Raw genomic sequence first — 16,767 nt, 5'->3', positions numbered from 1 at the left:
GCTGAGCACCCGGCCAGCAGCCACTGCTCTCTGCACTGCCTTCAGAGCTGAGCACCCGGCCAGCAGCCACTGCTCTCCGCACTGCCTTCAGAGCTGGGCACCCGGCCAGCAGCCACTGCTCTCCGTGCTGCCTTCAGAGCTGGGCGCCCGGCCAGCAGCCACTGCTCTCCCCGCTGCCTTCAGAGCTGGGTGCCCAGCCAGCAGCCACTGCTTTCTGCTCTGCCTTCAGAGCTGGGAGCTCCTGCCTTCAGAGCTGGGTGGCGGTATATGTACTTGTGCATGGGGGGAGGGGCAGACAAAAAAAGAAGGGGCCCCTAGTCAAATAAGTTTGAGAAGCACTGCTATAAGGCATGTCCTCTAATCCTCTAATCATTCTTGAGGCTCTTCTCTCAACTCTCTCCAGTTTATCAACATCCTTCTTGAATTGTGGACACCAGAACTGGACACAGTGTTCCAGTAGTAGTCGCACCAGTGCCAAATACAGAGGTAAAATAATATCTACTCCTAATACTTTACCTGTTATGCATCCCAGGATCGCATTAGCCCTTTCGGCCATAGAGTCACACTGACAGCTGATATTCAGCTGATTATCCACCACGACCCCCCAATTTTTTTCAGAGTCACTGCTTTCCAGGAGAGAGTTCCCCATCATGTGGTATGGCCTCCATTCTTTGCTCCTCAGTGTATATATTTAGCGATATTAAAATGCATATTGTTTGCTTACACCCAGCTTACTAAGCAATCCAGATTGCTATGCATCAGTGACCTGTCCTCTTCATTATTTACTAATCCCCAATTTTTGTATCACCGCCAAACTTTGTCAACGATGATTTTATGGATTGGATTTTCTTTCAGATCATTAATGAAGATGTTAAATAGCATAGGGCCAAAAACTGATCCCTGCAGGACCCCACTGGGAACACACCCATTCAGTGATTATTCCCTGCAGGGGCGGCTCCAGGCCCCAGCATGCCAAGCGCGTGCTTGGGGCGGCAAGCCGTGGGGGGCGAGGGCGGCAGGCAGCCTGCCTGCCGTGCTTGGGGTGGCAAAATGCCTAGAGCCGCCCCTGATTCCCTGTTAACAGTTCAGAAAGCAGCAGCTGCTGTAGCAGTGGGAAGGCAGCTAGCTGAATTTGGTTAGTTTCCTTCCTCTGTGTGTGTCTGACAGCCACCCCCATGGATCTGTCAGCTACTTGGTTTCCGCATCCCAAGTTCCTCATTCCACCCCCTCTCCTGCATTTCTTCTACCCCAACCAACTTCCTTGCACCTCCACTTAGTCACTAACATACGGCTTCTTTGGCCCTTGCTGGAGTCTGAGAGGTCCTGCTGCTGTCTCAATGCCTTCGCGTTAGCCCCTTGAGCCTTTCCCAACCCCATGCTGCTTCTCACCACGCTCTTCAGTCTCTTTCAATTTTCAAAGCCTCTTTTGCCATAACTGAACCCAATTTAACTGCATATAACATATATTAATCTGCTTTTTATCTGCCCTCACCACCCTAAGCGGCTACTTGAAATTGGACAATAAATGTATATCGTATTTCTAAAGCAACTAATTTTAAAAAAATAAAAACAGCAAAACTACAGTACGTTGTGAGGGGAATACATTATGAACACAGAGCAGCTAATCACCACCGTATTGTTTACTTTGGGTGTGCAGTGTGGTTTACTTTTCCAAGGCTGACCTTTGGCATGCTCACCTTCAATCAACAGCCATGTTGACTTGTTAATTGCATGTGTAGCCTTAAACTATATTGCATAGAAATCTGCCTACATTGCAAGGTCTTCTCTATCAACCATCAGTCTCTTTCAGAGTTACTGCAATGCCCTAGAATATTTTTCTCCACAGGTGCTCACTTGCATGTATTAATAATGTATGATGGAGCCAGTAACCCAGAATGAGTTTATAATAGACATAAATCCTAGTTTTCCAAACCCCAAATCTCTGTTACCTGAAATTCACATCCTATCATGTATCCAAATTTCTTATAAAAACTGAAATACACTTTAAGACCTTATGATTTTACTAAGATGTCTCCCATGCCATTGTAAAATCTGTCTTTACATGTATGTCTACAATAATTATTCTTGTTTTGTTCATATATTTTATTGCACTTTTATTTTTATACAAAAATATTGAAAAAGGAACAAATAATATTGACTGAGAAATTGTGGAGATGGACTCAAGCCACAGTGTTTGGATTGATTTCTGGTTTTGAGGTTTTGGATGTATTCAAATCTGGCATTCTGGTTTAGTTAATTATAGAGACGGGCCTGTGATGGAGTGTGTAGGTCTTTTGGCACCCCACAGAAGGCTTCCCAAAGTTCTGCCAAACCCCACGTCAGTAGTACCCCTAAAAGAGAGCCCCATGAAGCCAGCCAGTGTTCTTGGATTTCAAAAGTTCATTCTCAGTCAAGATTCAAAGAAAAGCTCGGGGAGGCTCTACAAGCTGGGATCTAAGTAAGTACAGTTGGGGTAGCAGTGAGCTCTTCTGCTGACCTTGGGAAATTCTTGGGGGAAATGGAAGGACCAGGGCTGTGCAGGAAGCAGGGCTGCTGCTGTGGAGAAGGCAGAAGAGAGAATGTACAGGGGTCCCTTTGTTTAGAATCCCAAGGACAAGTAAACTCATCCTTAGGGTTCTAAAGCTTAATGGTATATGATATTGTTCCACCGTATGTCTGGTGGTGATTATCTCTGACGCTCATCTGGTCCCCAACCCAGTGATTTGTGTTGCAGCTCTGAGCTATACGGCTTGAATTGGAACGTGACAAAAAAGAGCTGCACTCCCAAGTTGAAGGGAGAAGATACCCCATGGTCTAACGAGACAAGACTTCCTATTGACACACTTCCCTTCTCATTATGGACATCAGCATGGTAAGGGATTCCTGCTGTGCTCCCCTGCCTGTCCTCATTATCATTACTGGCATGAAAGGAAGGCATCAAGAGTGATGCATCTGGACAACAATACACAGCTGTAATTGATAAATGATCCACTGGCGTTTGGAGGATATCGACCACCTCGAGCTCACCCGTGAGTAATTAGGTGCTGAATAGGGAGTGGATGAGTGTAATGAGGACTGCTCACACCAGGATGGCCTTGTGGGCCACTAAGAACAACATGCTGAGCAGAAACACTGAGTCCTCCCTTCCAAGGATTTGGTCCATTTACGCATGTAGTCATGGAAACGATCAGGGCACCTTTCTGGGTGGTAGGAGAGAACATCAGACACTTCCTAAAAGACACTGTCAGCATCTCCTTTGCTGAACATACTCCTCTAGAAAATACCCTAGTCCCACCAGCACTAAAGAAACTACCCCTCAGTGCCAGAGACCTCACAAACTACTGTCCACTGTCCAATCTCCCAAACCTACTCAAGCTAACAAAAAACAAACCATCTCCAAGGCCCCCATGTAGGCTGCCAGTATCCTGATCCCTCTCAGTCAGGCTTCAGGTCTTATTGCTCTGGTAGATGATTGCCTGTCCATAGCAAAGGGAAGTCCTTCTGCTGGACTTCTCTGCAGCATTTGATTCCAACGGTCACCTAATACTTCTGCCTCACCTCCAAGAAGGTGCCAGAGCTAACAGAAATGTCTTTAAATGGGTCTGTTTCTTCGTCTCAAATTGAACCCAGAGAGTTATTACAGGCAACTGTGCCTTCACCTCTAGACCCCTATATGGATTTAGTTGGGGTTGGTCTGGCTTTGAGCAGGGGGTGGGACTAGATGACCTCCCGAGGTCCCTTCCAGCCCTGATATTCTGTGATTCTATGATCAATATCTAAATGAAGGTGTTGGAAGCGCCGATGAGATAACACAGGGTGATGTTCTATCAGTAGGGAGATGACACCCAGCTCTCCAGCTCCTTTAACATCAAACATAACCAGTATTACCTCCCAGCTTCCTCATTGCCTAACAGGATGAAGAGCAGCTGGGTAAAGCTGAAACCAGGCAATACTGAGGTGATGCTGGTAGAACAGGGAAGTGCTCCAAAGAACTTGTCTCCAAGGGCACCATTTGCTGTAGAGCAAGGGATGCAGTTCCCCCCCACCTCCCCGACCTCAGTTGCCCCAACTTTTAATAGGTCTGTATGCTCCTTTATTTGTTTCCATTTTTTGCCCCCCTGCACCCCCTGATTTTGCAGGCTATAATGTAATCACATATAATGTTCTATATGCTGAGATAACTTTGCCCACCTCCACCCCTGAATTTTTCAGAAAACGACTCCCTGGCTGGTCTCTTCTACAACATTCCTCACTGTAGAGGGCATCTGTCCTCAGTTGGTTAAGTCAGTCCACAGTTAGAAGCAATGCTATTGGACGCATAAAACTCCCACTTCCATCATCAACTGGCCAGAAGATTGCATCCTGTCCTATTAGCCACAGACCTGGCCAGGGTGATCTGCTATCCTGATAATCATTTCCATTGCTTTGCGCTGAACCTTTTCAGACTCTGTTATATCTGGCATGAGGTGAGACACTGATGAGTGCAGTACGAACACTTATATAGCTATCAGAGTCAAGCATCAATAGCCTTCTTCTGTATTCAGTGCATCAGTCATTGAGCTATTTCAGACACATATTGTCAGCTCAGCAGTAAATATAATGATCAGATTCCCTGTTGGGGCACACCCAGAACATATACTTTCAAATGATGCATGGGCTGAACTACATGAAAATCCTACTCATATGCCACTTATACCCCCATAGAAGGGCCTATTACAGAGAAATCATTTCAAAATCAGTCTTGGCAAAAGGAATTTACCCTTTATTTGTTTCTCTGCTGGGATACACCAGGGATCAGTCCTGTCTCTTCACTTTCACCTTGTACAGCTGACAAAACACAAAGCTTACTTTTGCTTTTTATTAGCTTTAATTTTTAGCATATGATTCCTAAGTATTCCTAGCTCAGCATCTGACAACTGCTTCAAAGCACTCCAATTTTTAATATCACTGACATCTAGTGTTTATTTTCTTAATTGCATGCAGATTTGTAGGTGACGACCTAATGCTAATGAAGAGTTGCAGACTTTATTTTCTACACTGGGTTGGAAGATTCATTTCAGTTAGAAAATGTATTCCTTTCTTTTTTACCTTAACTATAGATTAATGTTTCTGAGCTCTGTTAAACAGCTATCATGTGTTACCCTGGAAACAGCTGCATTTCAGAGATCGCTGAGTGATCCTCATACAGTAGTTACAGTCCAGATAGTTTCTTCAGGGGCGGCTCTAGGAATTTGGCCGCCCCAAGCACGGTGGCATGCCGTGGGGTGCGCGCTGGCGGTCGCCGGTCCCGCGGCTCCGGGGGACCTCTTGCAGACGTGCCTGCGGAGGGTCCACTGGTCCTGCGGCTCCGGCGGACCTCCCGCAGGCATGACTGCGGAAGGTCCGCCGGAGCCGCCTGCCGCCCTCCCGGCAAAATGCTGCCCCAAGCACGCGCTTGGCGTGCTGGGGTCTGGAGCCGGCCCTGAGTTTCTTGAGTACTTTTGAGGACTTTGAAAGAAAAGTGCTATATCAGCGTCACTCATTATAATTAGTGGGCCCAGTCGTAAAGTCCTTACTCTGGCAAATCTCAGGACAGGGTGAGGACTTCAGGATCAAATTCCTTGTGTACAGAAATGCTTTTAGGAAACAATATTTTTGTTGCCCTTCTCTGTACTTTTTCCAAGCCTAATATATCTTTTTTGAGATGGGGCAACCAGAGCAGCAAGCAGTATTCAAGGTGTGGGCGTACCATCGATTTATATAGTAGCATTATGATATTTCTGTCTTATTATCTATTCTTTTACTAATGGTTCCTAAAAGCATTTCTGTACACAAAGGGATGTAGTGAAGGCCAAAAATATAACTGGGTTAAAAAAAGAATTAGATAAGTTCATGGAGAATAGGTCCAGCAATGGCTATTAGCCAAGATTGTCAAGGACGCAACCCCATGCTCTGGGTGTCCCTAAACCTCTGACTTTCAAAAGCTGGGACTGGGCAACGGGGAATGGACCACTCATAATCACCATGTTCTGCTCATTTCCTCTGAAGCATCTGGCACCAGTCACTGTTAGAAGACAGGATACTGGGCTAGATGGACCAGCGGTCTGACCTAGTCTGGCTGTTCTTACGTTCTTATGTTCTCCTTCCAATCTGGCAAACTCATGGCTGCTTTTGTTTATGTGTCTGTCTGTTTCAAGTGTCCCATGATAATTCTGCTGAGCATCTGATTTCCTGATTCTTCCTCTTCTTTTGATGAGCTATCTGGATCATCCTCCCAGTCTCATTAGTCACAAATTGATCCTGGCCCCGACATCAGAGGATTTAGCCAAATCTGCTTCCAGATTTCCCCCTTTCCCTGTCTCTGGTTGTGAAGGTGTCTGTGTTCCACTTGAGCGCCACATTGCAGTCCAGGGGACACTGTTGGGAAGCTTTGATAGAAGCATATACCCCTAGAGTGTCACATGTCAGCCTTTCATACACCTAGTAGACTTTGTATTGGAGCAGCAGGTCAGAAAAATCCAGCTTGGTGGCCTCAGGTGTTATCTCAAAGGGGAGCCAAGATAACTCTGAATGTGTAAAGTGGTGCAGGTATCGGAATAGAAAACAAGCCCCCTTTTCTCAAAAGAGCAGATTCACCCTCTGCGTTGGACTGGTGCAGATCTCCTCCCCCCTTCCCTTGTGTGGTGCACAATAAATATAACTGAAAAGAGATAAGGCTCAAAACAAACAGGTAAATGTATGAGGGGATAGAATTACACAGATAAGGAAGGTATAAATGTAAATGACTAATCGCTATATAACAAACCAACCAAATGACACAGCAGCTCTGCCCTGCCAGCGTGAAGCCCACCCTGGTATTCAAGAAATATGACCCCCAACTTAGAAACCCTAATTGCTTTCTCACTCAGTTCCCAGCACTTCAGTGGTGGCGAAGTCCAGCACCTCTACTCCATAGGTAATTGAAACCCTTGGAGGAGGAACACTGGAGAGTCCCTCGATGGATGTCAGGACAGAAGAAGTGGACTAGGAACCCTCTGGATGGTGACGTTCTCCAGGTGCAGGACAGGTAAGATGGTAATGTGTCTTCTTTTCTTTTCACTCTGGGAATGAATGGTGTTCTTCGCTGATGCACTAGTGCCACGAAGACCCGAAACCGCACACACAGTCGCTATGATGGCCTGCCCCATCAGCCTATGATCACAGTTCTTTTATAGAGTCTATAGTGGGAAAACATAATACGATCCATAGAAAGGCAGGAAACAGTCTGAGGTGATGGAACCTTGGTGATCACCCAGTGGTGGGAAAATCCCATTCAGTCCAGTTTTATCCAGACCAGGCTGACAGTGTACAGAAGGTCACAAGATGGAGTCACAAGATGACAGTTTTCAGACTCCATCTTGGATTGCGACAGTGTCCTTAAAGTCACTGATGATTGGGTCTGTTACCCACATATATTTTAATAAACTGTGTGTAATGAACGAGAGAACAATACAACAGTCCATACCCAACACTGGGGTGTCCACCCCACTCAAGGCTTGCTGGGGATATCACAGTGTATGGCAGGGGCCTATGCAGCCTTAAAACCCCCAGTCCAAATGGAGTGGAACACGGTTCCCATTCCCTGCTCAGAGGCCTGAGCCCTGACTGAGAACTCCTGGAGTGGACCAATGTGTGTGGGGGGGAGGGGGGATCCAGATGCAGTTACCCTGAAACTGTGATTTTTTAAAAAAAGATCTGCTTTAATTCAAAAGGAATTGTTTTGGGGAAGATCTATAGCCTGTATTATACAGGACATCACACTAGATGGTTTCTTCTAGTCTTTAAAGCTATGAAAAAATCTATTAAATCCATGGGACAAAATACAAGGTGTTTTATACATTTTAATAGAGTTGTATTATGTGTTACCTCTGTGTCCTTTCCTGATGCTATTGGAATTGGAGTGTCCAGGGAGGGACAAGGCAGTGCTGAGACCAGCTGAGTGCAAACATGGCTGCTCTCAGGTCTGTGTTGGCCAGTAGTTGAGTGAATCAATAGGCCACAGTCAATGCTCTGAGCTGTTCACATAGTCACTGCAGCATAGGCAGGAGAACTGTGGGATTGCACTGGGAGGACTAACTGCACAGTAACAGCTGCTGCTGCACTGGGAATAGAGTGGAGTGAGCGAGGCAGGATGCAACAGTGCTTAGCATTGCTCCGAGCAAGTCCAGGAGCAATGATGATGTAACGGCCTGAGCACCATCTCAAGCACATTGGTGTGTGGGTAAGAGGTGGCATCAAAAGGATGCTAGGGTTTTGTAGTGCCAAATTCTCTAGTGTCGATATGGCCTTAGTGGCTGTCCACATAGTAAAGCGGTAAGGGACAGGACAACAGCTGTAGAGTCCAGATGAGCACCTAGAGTTCCCAAATGCCAGCCTCATCTTCAGTGCATTGGAACACACCCCCTTCCTCGACCATGCTGCTGCCATAGGCATTATTTCTAAGGCTTTGGCCTCTAACAACTATGAATAACAGAGGACCTAAAACCCTCAAGAGGAGGCTAAAGGGGAGGTCATCTAGGCAAGGTTCTTATCATAGGGATTTCTCCTTAGCTGTTCTCTAGGATGCATGATTTGCCTTTCCTTCCCTCACCTGTTCAACAGAGCAGGCTGCATGGGCCAACCACAACCCTACCTGGACCCCAAATGCTCAGCAGGAGGGCAGGTCCATCCATGCAGAGACTCCATGCCAGCTCTCGATCTCTAGCACTACCACTACCTTGGCAGTGCCATGCCCGTGGTTGTCCAGGGACCCTCCATTAAGGGGTGGAGGAGTCTCCATTGGAGAGGTGGGGCTGTGGGGAAGTAATGAGTCCTTACTACATTTCCACCTCTAGCTGCAGGCAACCAGTGTATGGATTATGTTTTCCTCCATGGTAACCCTTCCCCAGAATGGATCCTGGGCATTTGGGGAGTCTAGCTGGGCAAAATGTTATGAACCAAACTTTTTGAGCAGAAAAATGCAGATTCTGGTCATCTGAAACATTGTTAATTTGTGTTGAATTCACTGAATTGTTTAGGTTGAAGAGACCCCAAAAGAAAGCTTGTTGCAATGGAGGTCTTGGGGGTATGATTAGGCCTTAATTATTAGTAATACTTCTCATTCCTATGGCATTTGCATCCCTAGATGTCACAGTGCTTCATGCCGGTGGGTAAATATAATTGGTTCCATTTTACAGATGGGAAAATGGAGGCACAGAAAAGTTAACTTGATTTCCAGATATACTGAGCGCCAACTCCCATTGCAGTCATTGGGAGCCTCAGGTACTGAGTACCACTCAGCTTCCTCTTCTAGCCTTAGTCCCATATATATGGGGTCGGCTCTGCAAGTCCTTTTTCTCCATCCCAGTTTGGCTTGAGGTAGTTCCTCAGAAACTCCTCAGCTAATCAGATCCTTTTGTGTAACATCCATCTTCTTTTGGGTCTTCCACTCCTTCTCTCACCCTCCACTTCTAAGTCTAACTCCCTGTTTCCTGTATGTTCTTCCCATCTTCTTCTCACATGTCCAAACCATCTAAGCCTGGATTCTCTCAGCTTTTCTATAATTGGTGCCACCTTCACACTTCCCCTGATGTGTTCGTTCTGAACACGGTCCACCCTTGTCATTCCAAGCATCCATCTTAACATTTTCATTTCCACTGTATTCAAAACTCTGTCTCTTCCTCAGTGCCCAGCATTCAGAGTCTCATAAAAGTATGGTCCTCATTAAGCATCACTTATATCCAGGTGAAAAGGAGTGACTTATTCAGATCAGTGGCAGGACTCATAATAGAACTTAGGTCTCTGTACTGACGCTTTCCTGTGCTCTAACCATTGAACCATACGACCTCTCTCTCACACGAAATAATGTATTTGACTCCCTCTTTGGCTATCACACAGGGTTTTCACACAGGGTTTTCACGCTATTTTCTGATGTACTTGTTCTGGATGACTTATGTGGTCTGATATCTCTGGGTTACACAGACTCCTAGGGCCAAACTCAAAGCTGTCATAAGTAGGTGCAACTCCAGTGACCTCAGTGGCTTGCATGTGCTTACACGAGGTCTGAATTTGGCCTCTAGTCTGAGACAAAGCTCAGTAAAACTCCACACCAGGAGGCACCAGGAGAACTCCCAAGAGAAAGAGAACAGCCACAGCTGCAACTACATACAGATGCTAGTTCTGCAAGCTTTGCAGACTGGAAAAGTGACCAGAGAGGGGAGTTACAGAAGATGATTGAAATTTCCTTCCCTGCTGTGAAGTGTCCCTAAGGAACTGTCCAGCAAATCATCTCCTGAAGACCAGCCTGGAGCTGGTGCTGAATGCTGCCCACCTGACAGTGAGTGCTGTCAAGTGACCTGTCCTCCTCCCATGAACAAATGTAAGGACATAACTCTGAGGCAGACATAGTGTTCCGACCTGGGGCTGTCCAAATTGCTGTAATACAGAGCTCATTCTGCTTGCCTGATTCCAGTCTGAGGGTCCAATTCTCCCACCCTTACTCAAGTGCGGTGACTTTTGTGAGTAAATTCTCCCCAATGTGAGTAAGGATAACAACATTGGGCTCTCCCTGATCCCCTGCTGTGCAGACAGCTGTTTCCCTCCCCTTTCCAATCCGCATGGGTGAGGTCTGCAGGGTTACCTTTTCATTCCTGGTTGTACAGTACCTAGAACAATGGGGCCTTGGTCCATGACTGGAGCACGTAGGCACTACTGCATTAGAAATAATTATTAATGATAATAATTAGGGTGACCAGACAGCCAGTGTGAAAAATCGGGATGGGGGTGGGTGTTAATAGGAGCCTATATAAGAAAAAGGCCCAAAAATTGGGACTGTCCCTATAAAATCGGGACATCTGGTCACCCTAATAATAATCTGCATGGGGAAGGTCCCTGCTGCACACTGGTCGGGGCTCTAACACTTTAGGGACTGGTCTTGCTCCCACTGAACTCACTGGCAAAGCTCCTCCTGACTGCAGTGGGAACAGGACTGAACTTTTGGTTTTCTTAACAAATAACACATATTTTGAAGTTTGTAGAGAGTCTTTTTCTCTTTGATGTAAGCTTTAATGGGCTTGTATTCTCCACATCATACACTGTAACTTCCCTGTAGAGGTAAAATTCCCAAAGTACATTGTTAGCATTACTGCCACCACTACTGCCATTTTTCATTTGGTGCAAGTATACGGACTTGTGCTAATTAGATCACTATGTAAGTATCAAAATGGCCATTTTTGTTTAGTGAGGCCTTTGATTGAAGCCCAGAATGAAGCTGTGTATTGTCATCTCTAACACTTATTACTGACCTCTGTATAAGTGTCATGGAATTAAAAAACTAGCATCTGGAATAATGCATAGGGCAATTACAGATTAAAACCTTCTACCAGGCAGACTAGATGCTCTGTTGTACTGTATGTATAAAAGCTTCCAAATGAAGAAGCATAACATTAGGAATTCACATACATTTATATCTACCCACAATACAGTACAAACTATAGGCACGCAATCTACTGCTACTGGCACACAACCTTCAGTGTGAGACTCATCTGGTCAGCAAATTTCAATTGAAAACAGAGAAAACTGTTATAATAACTTGTGCGATACTTTGACAATTAGGAATATGTGATGTGAAGATTCCAATGAGACGGGAGATACCAAGGGAGTGCGTGCGTCCCAACCAGGCACTGCTACCGAAAATCTCCAATCAGTGGTGCCGGGATGCACCGTCACCTAGAGTGGAGCACAGGGAGACACATCTCGAAGAACCTCAGTTACTGCAGGGTGAGTAACTTTCTCCTTCTGGATTTACCAGCTGTAGTGATGATCTCAAAAGGAAATCCTGTCTAGTCATCTTCAACCAGGAAGATGGGTGCAGCAATGGGCTGTCAGTGGAGATCCATCGGAATAACAGGGCCAGCCTCCTCCTAGCGAGGAACCAGCACCGCAGTGAAAAAACAGCTGCTGCATCTGACCTGAAGCTGCTGGGCAAATAATGGGCTAGTTAGTGACTTTAGTTACAGCCTGAGCAAGGAATGATGCCCCTGGAGACACTGGCTCAGAGAGGCACCCATTTCCTCCTTGCTCCTGGGTGCAGAAATTTACCATTGGCCTCTGCCAGGTGTAAATTATAAGTCCTGACCCCGCCCCACCCCTGCTGACTCAATGGCACTGGCTAGTATGCTACACAGCAATTTGTAAAACAGGAAATGAAGAATTCTATCCCCAAAGTGAAACTTCAAGGCCATCTTACGTAGAATAAACAACATTAAACAAAAACTTCTATAGCACCCTATACCTTGGAAAATGTATAATCCAGATTTTACATGATACAAGTGAGAATGATAAAGGACACAGCATTGCCAATCCTAAGTGTTCAAAAACCATGAGTCAGCCACCTCCCCACCCCGCCACCCCACCCCAACATCATAGTTTGGGCTTTTTAAAAGAACAATAAATGGTTTTTTTACTTCTGGTTTCTTAGCTTTGAGGTGCACTCGGGGTCATGTTTTCTAACTTTTTTCCTGCAATAATGAAGAATAAAAACTCATTTATTTTCCAAATGCAAAGTGAGATTCCAAATGAATCACAGGACTCCAGGAGCTGGGACTTTATGAAAATCACCAGTTATTCTGAGACTTAGCTAAAATAGCAAGAGTTGGCAATGGTGAGAGAAGGAAGGGGCATGCTAGTCATGCCACTAGTTACAATAACAGGCGACTGCAAAGGGGCAGCCACGGGGGTCGACGAAGGAGGAGGAGAAGGAGACGACATGGCAGAAGGAGGCGAGGGCATAGGGGTCACACAGGAGAAAGAGGAGGAGAAGGAGAAGATACTGAGCTCCTGACTTCATCCCACTCTCCTGTGCAGGTCATCGACATGCCGCTCTACAATAAGTGCACCATCCAAATGAAACAACTCTTGCATGAGAACACCCCCAAATGACTTCCCAAGATGCAAGGAGCCTGCTACTGAGTGAACAATGCCACCTGCCACCCCTCACCTTTGGCCATGGCAGGGCGCACCAGACTGGCTGGAGGGAGCACGGGGAGGGGGCGGGCTGCTGGCCCCAGCCCAAGTTCACTCATCAGACACAAGGGCAAACTTTTCTTAAAGGAGACCTGTCTTTTGGTTTGTACCCCTGCCCAGCACTAAGGGGGTCTGCAGCTGTTTTGTCCTGGCTGGAGGGGGAGCACAGGTCCTGGGAGAGACACCAGAGTGGGCTGGGAGTGGCTGGCTCGCTCCTTGAGGAAACCCCCCGGCCCGTACTCCCCCCAGCAGCACCCTGGCAGTGAACGAAGTCTAGGAATAAAATGGTTGATTTTTATTCTGGCAAGAGGTTACAAGTTGGTGCCACAAAGTACCCTAGGAGTACTGAAGATTCATAGATTGATCTGTTACAGGTGAGTGTATGTGTTTGCGGGAAGGGGGGGGGCAGGTTAATGTTTAGGACCAGAGAATACATGACTGGACCAGAGAATACATGTCTCAGGATGTGCAGCATTTCATAAAAATGACATAGGGGACATAGAATCAGAGACATAATGGGATGGAAAAGACACCAGAAATGTAACACCATTATACAATCAGTGGAGACCAGAAGGATATTACAGCAGAGTTTTAAAAAAAGGAATACTGAAAACATGCCATCTTAAAATCCCAAGAATGCCCCACTCCTGGTGTGCTCTCAGTTCTGGATACCCCATAAATAAAAGGGGTTCAGAGATGCCTGTTCAAATGATTAGTCTCTCTTCATAATACTAGAATTCTGGTGCCCAAATTTTAAAAAGGATTTTGAAATATTGGAGAGGAGGAAGAAGAAAGAGAGAGCTATAGACAGATTTAAAAAAAGAAAAAAACTGAGGGGCAGAAAAATGCCATACAGTGAGAGACTGAAAGAGCTCGATCTGTTTAAGCTTAGAAAAAATAAGAGCAAAATGGGTACTAAATGGCTCATTGATCTAGCAGATAAAGGCAGAATGTAGCAGGGTGGTCACCTCACTCCTGCCTGGAAGGGCTTAAAGCAGAAAGCAACTACAGCTGTAGCCAGTGCAATCAGGGCCCAGCTGGCCCTTATAAGACGGTAGTGGGCCAGAAGCACAAACAGAGACACTCTCTCTGTTTGTAGAGGGAGAGGGACCTGGCTGCTAGGGAGCTGAGAAGGTATCTGGGTGGAGCAGGGCTGGGGGAAGGCCAAGGGAGCTGGAAAACCCCAGGCTGTGGCCTAGTCTAAGGCCAATTGGGTACTGGGGTTGCAGAGGGCAGCCCATGGGTAGGTTGAGACAGCAGGTCCAAACCCCCCTTGCCTGTGATGAGGGGCTGATACTGCAGTCTGCCCAGGGAGTGGGGACTAGTTAGTGACTGGTAGTCCAGGGAGGGATGCAGTGGCAGTGGGACACTGGCCTGCAGGGGGCTCCGGAGGCTGGATGAGCTAATTCCCGAGACGACCATCAGGAAGCGCCACAGCGGTGAGTCTTGCACCATTACACAGAACAAGAACCAATGGCTGGGAGTTATAGTCAAGCCAAGTGAAATTAGAAATGAGCACAAACGTTTAATTGTGAGGCTGATTGAGCATTAGAACAAACTACCAAAAGATGTGGTGGGTTCTCTTGATGACTTCAAATCAGGACTGGAGGGGATGTTGGCTCTGTCAGAAAGAAAGGCATCCATTCCCAGGCTCCACTACCAGAGAAAAATTGGATGGGAGGGGAACACAAATCTTTTCAATAAACTAATGAAACCATTCATTTCCATCTCTTCAGTTTGATGTTACCATTTCAAATTGTATATGAATTGTATTATAGCTGATAATATAATGTATCAGTTTTATATAATAAAATATATATTCAAAGTATAAGCTATTAATACAATACAATTTCATTACATTCATATATCTAAATTTAAAAATATTGTTAAATTATAATAGTCAAAATGATAAAGATGAAACAAAGCACCTCAATTTTATCAAAATAAAATGTTTTTATATTTCCATAATGAAATTTCAGAAATTCTTTTTAGCAGAAAAAAGACTTTTCTTTCAGATTCTGGGCAGAATCTCTGTTTTATAGCAGGGGGTCTCAAACTTCATAGGAGCTGGAGAGGGGACGTGCCGCTGCTTCCTGGAGCTGTGTGGAATGGGGAAAGACCCCGACCCCTCTCCCCAGCTGGAGCACTGGATTGGGCGAGCCCCAGATCCTGCTTCCCGGATGTGGCTCCCAGGCCGTAGTTTGCCCATCTCTGCTCTAAAGCCTGGGGCCCCTGCTCTATTCATTCTTCTGCGAGCTTTGCCATGTGAGAGCTGGGGAGGGCTCGCCTATCCACCTTTACCAAGGGCATGGCTTCTGTGCAGTAGTGCTGCCACCTTGTGGTGATTTCAATAGCACACGCCATAACACTTGCAGGGCTACATCGATTCCAAGGGCCAGAAGGGACCACGGTTATCATCTAGTCTGACTTCCTGAATAACACAGGCCAAAATAGGGTGATTTATTCCCCCAAAATAATTCCTAGAGCAGATCATTTAGAAAACATCCAATCTTGATGGAAACTTTGTCAATGATGGAGAATCCGCCACATCCCTTAGTAGATTGTATCACTTGTTACCCTCATCAAAATGTACAATTTACTTCCAGTCTGAATTTATCTAGCTTCAACTTCAAGTCATTGGATCATGTTAGATCTTTGTCCACCAGAGTGAAGAGCCCATGGTTAAGTATTTGTTCCCCAGGTAGGTACTTAGACTGTGATCAAGTCACACTTGAACTGTCTCTTTGTTGAGCTGAATAGATTGAGCTCCTTGAGTCTATTACTATCTATAGAGCATGTTTTCTAATCCTTTAGTCATTCTCGTGGCTCTTCTCTGAACCCTCTCCAATTTATCAACCTCATCCTTAAATTGTGGGCACCAGAACTAGACACAGGATTCCAGCAGCATTCACACCAGTGCCAAATACAGAAGTAAAATAACCTCTCTGCTCCTACTTGAGATCCTCTGTTTATGCACCCAAGGACCTCATTAGCCCTTTTGGCACCATGTTACACTGGGATCTCATGTTTAGCTGATTCTCCACCATCACCTTCTCATCTTTTTTAGAGTCACTGTTTCCCAGGGTAGAGTCCCCCACCCTGTAAGTATGGCCTGCATACTTATACATTTACATTTAGCCGTATTTTAAAAGCGTAGGGTTTGCTTGCACCCAGCTTACCAAGCAATTCATATTGCTCTGTCAGTGTCCCATCCTCTTCATTATTTACCACTCCCCCAATCTTTCCCCCATTGCCATACTGTTCAAAAGCTACACAGATGAGCCCCAGTGGGCCATGCTAGTCTATATTGTTTAATAGGTGGAGTTGGTAATGATGCCTACAGTTAACATTGTCAGATACACTTCCCATTGTAAGACCCTGTTTTCCGTTGCTTATAACTTTGCCAAACTTAAATCATTCAGGTTGGAAAATTTCCAGGCCAGGTGTCTGCTTTAGGCTGAATTTTTGGGGGAAAGTTGCAGCAAAAATGGATCATCTTTCTCAGAAGAAGATGGCGGGGGGGGGGAATACATGATTTGCCTATGTTTTAAAAAATTATCACAATTGTTACTTTGAGAAACTCTAAGGCCCCCATTCTGTGGAGCAGGGACTGGAAATATGGTATGCGAGTGGGGGAGAGGGGGTCACCCTTGTGTCAGGGATGTGCCTTTTGCTGTTCACGGTGGGGAAAAAACCCAAATGTAACCAAGTTATGAGATTTTTTTCCCCAAATGCTTAATTTGCACA

The 16,767-nt window shown here is 45.7% G+C and overlaps 1 long non-coding RNA gene across 1 annotated transcript in view; it reads left to right on the top strand.

Annotated features, from left to right (window-relative positions):
- LOC120406992 overlaps positions 1–11,744 on the top strand; it is a 33,459-nt gene extending 21,715 nt beyond the window's left edge. Inside the window, exons 2-4 of the long non-coding RNA XR_005599720.1 lie at positions 2,735–2,872; positions 6,888–7,045; positions 11,611–11,744. This is a non-coding gene — a long non-coding RNA (uncharacterized LOC120406992). The remainder of the gene's footprint in view (positions 1–2,734; positions 2,873–6,887; positions 7,046–11,610) is intronic.
- Positions 11,745–16,767: the final 5,023 nt, after the last annotated feature.

This window comes from Mauremys reevesii, linkage group 5 (assembly GCF_016161935.1).
Source record: "Mauremys reevesii isolate NIE-2019 linkage group 5, ASM1616193v1, whole genome shotgun sequence".
Taxonomy (NCBI): Eukaryota; Metazoa; Chordata; order Testudines; family Geoemydidae; genus Mauremys; species Mauremys reevesii.
The sequence above is the reverse complement of the archived record's forward strand: the minus strand, read 5'-3'. Positions and strand labels throughout refer to the sequence as shown.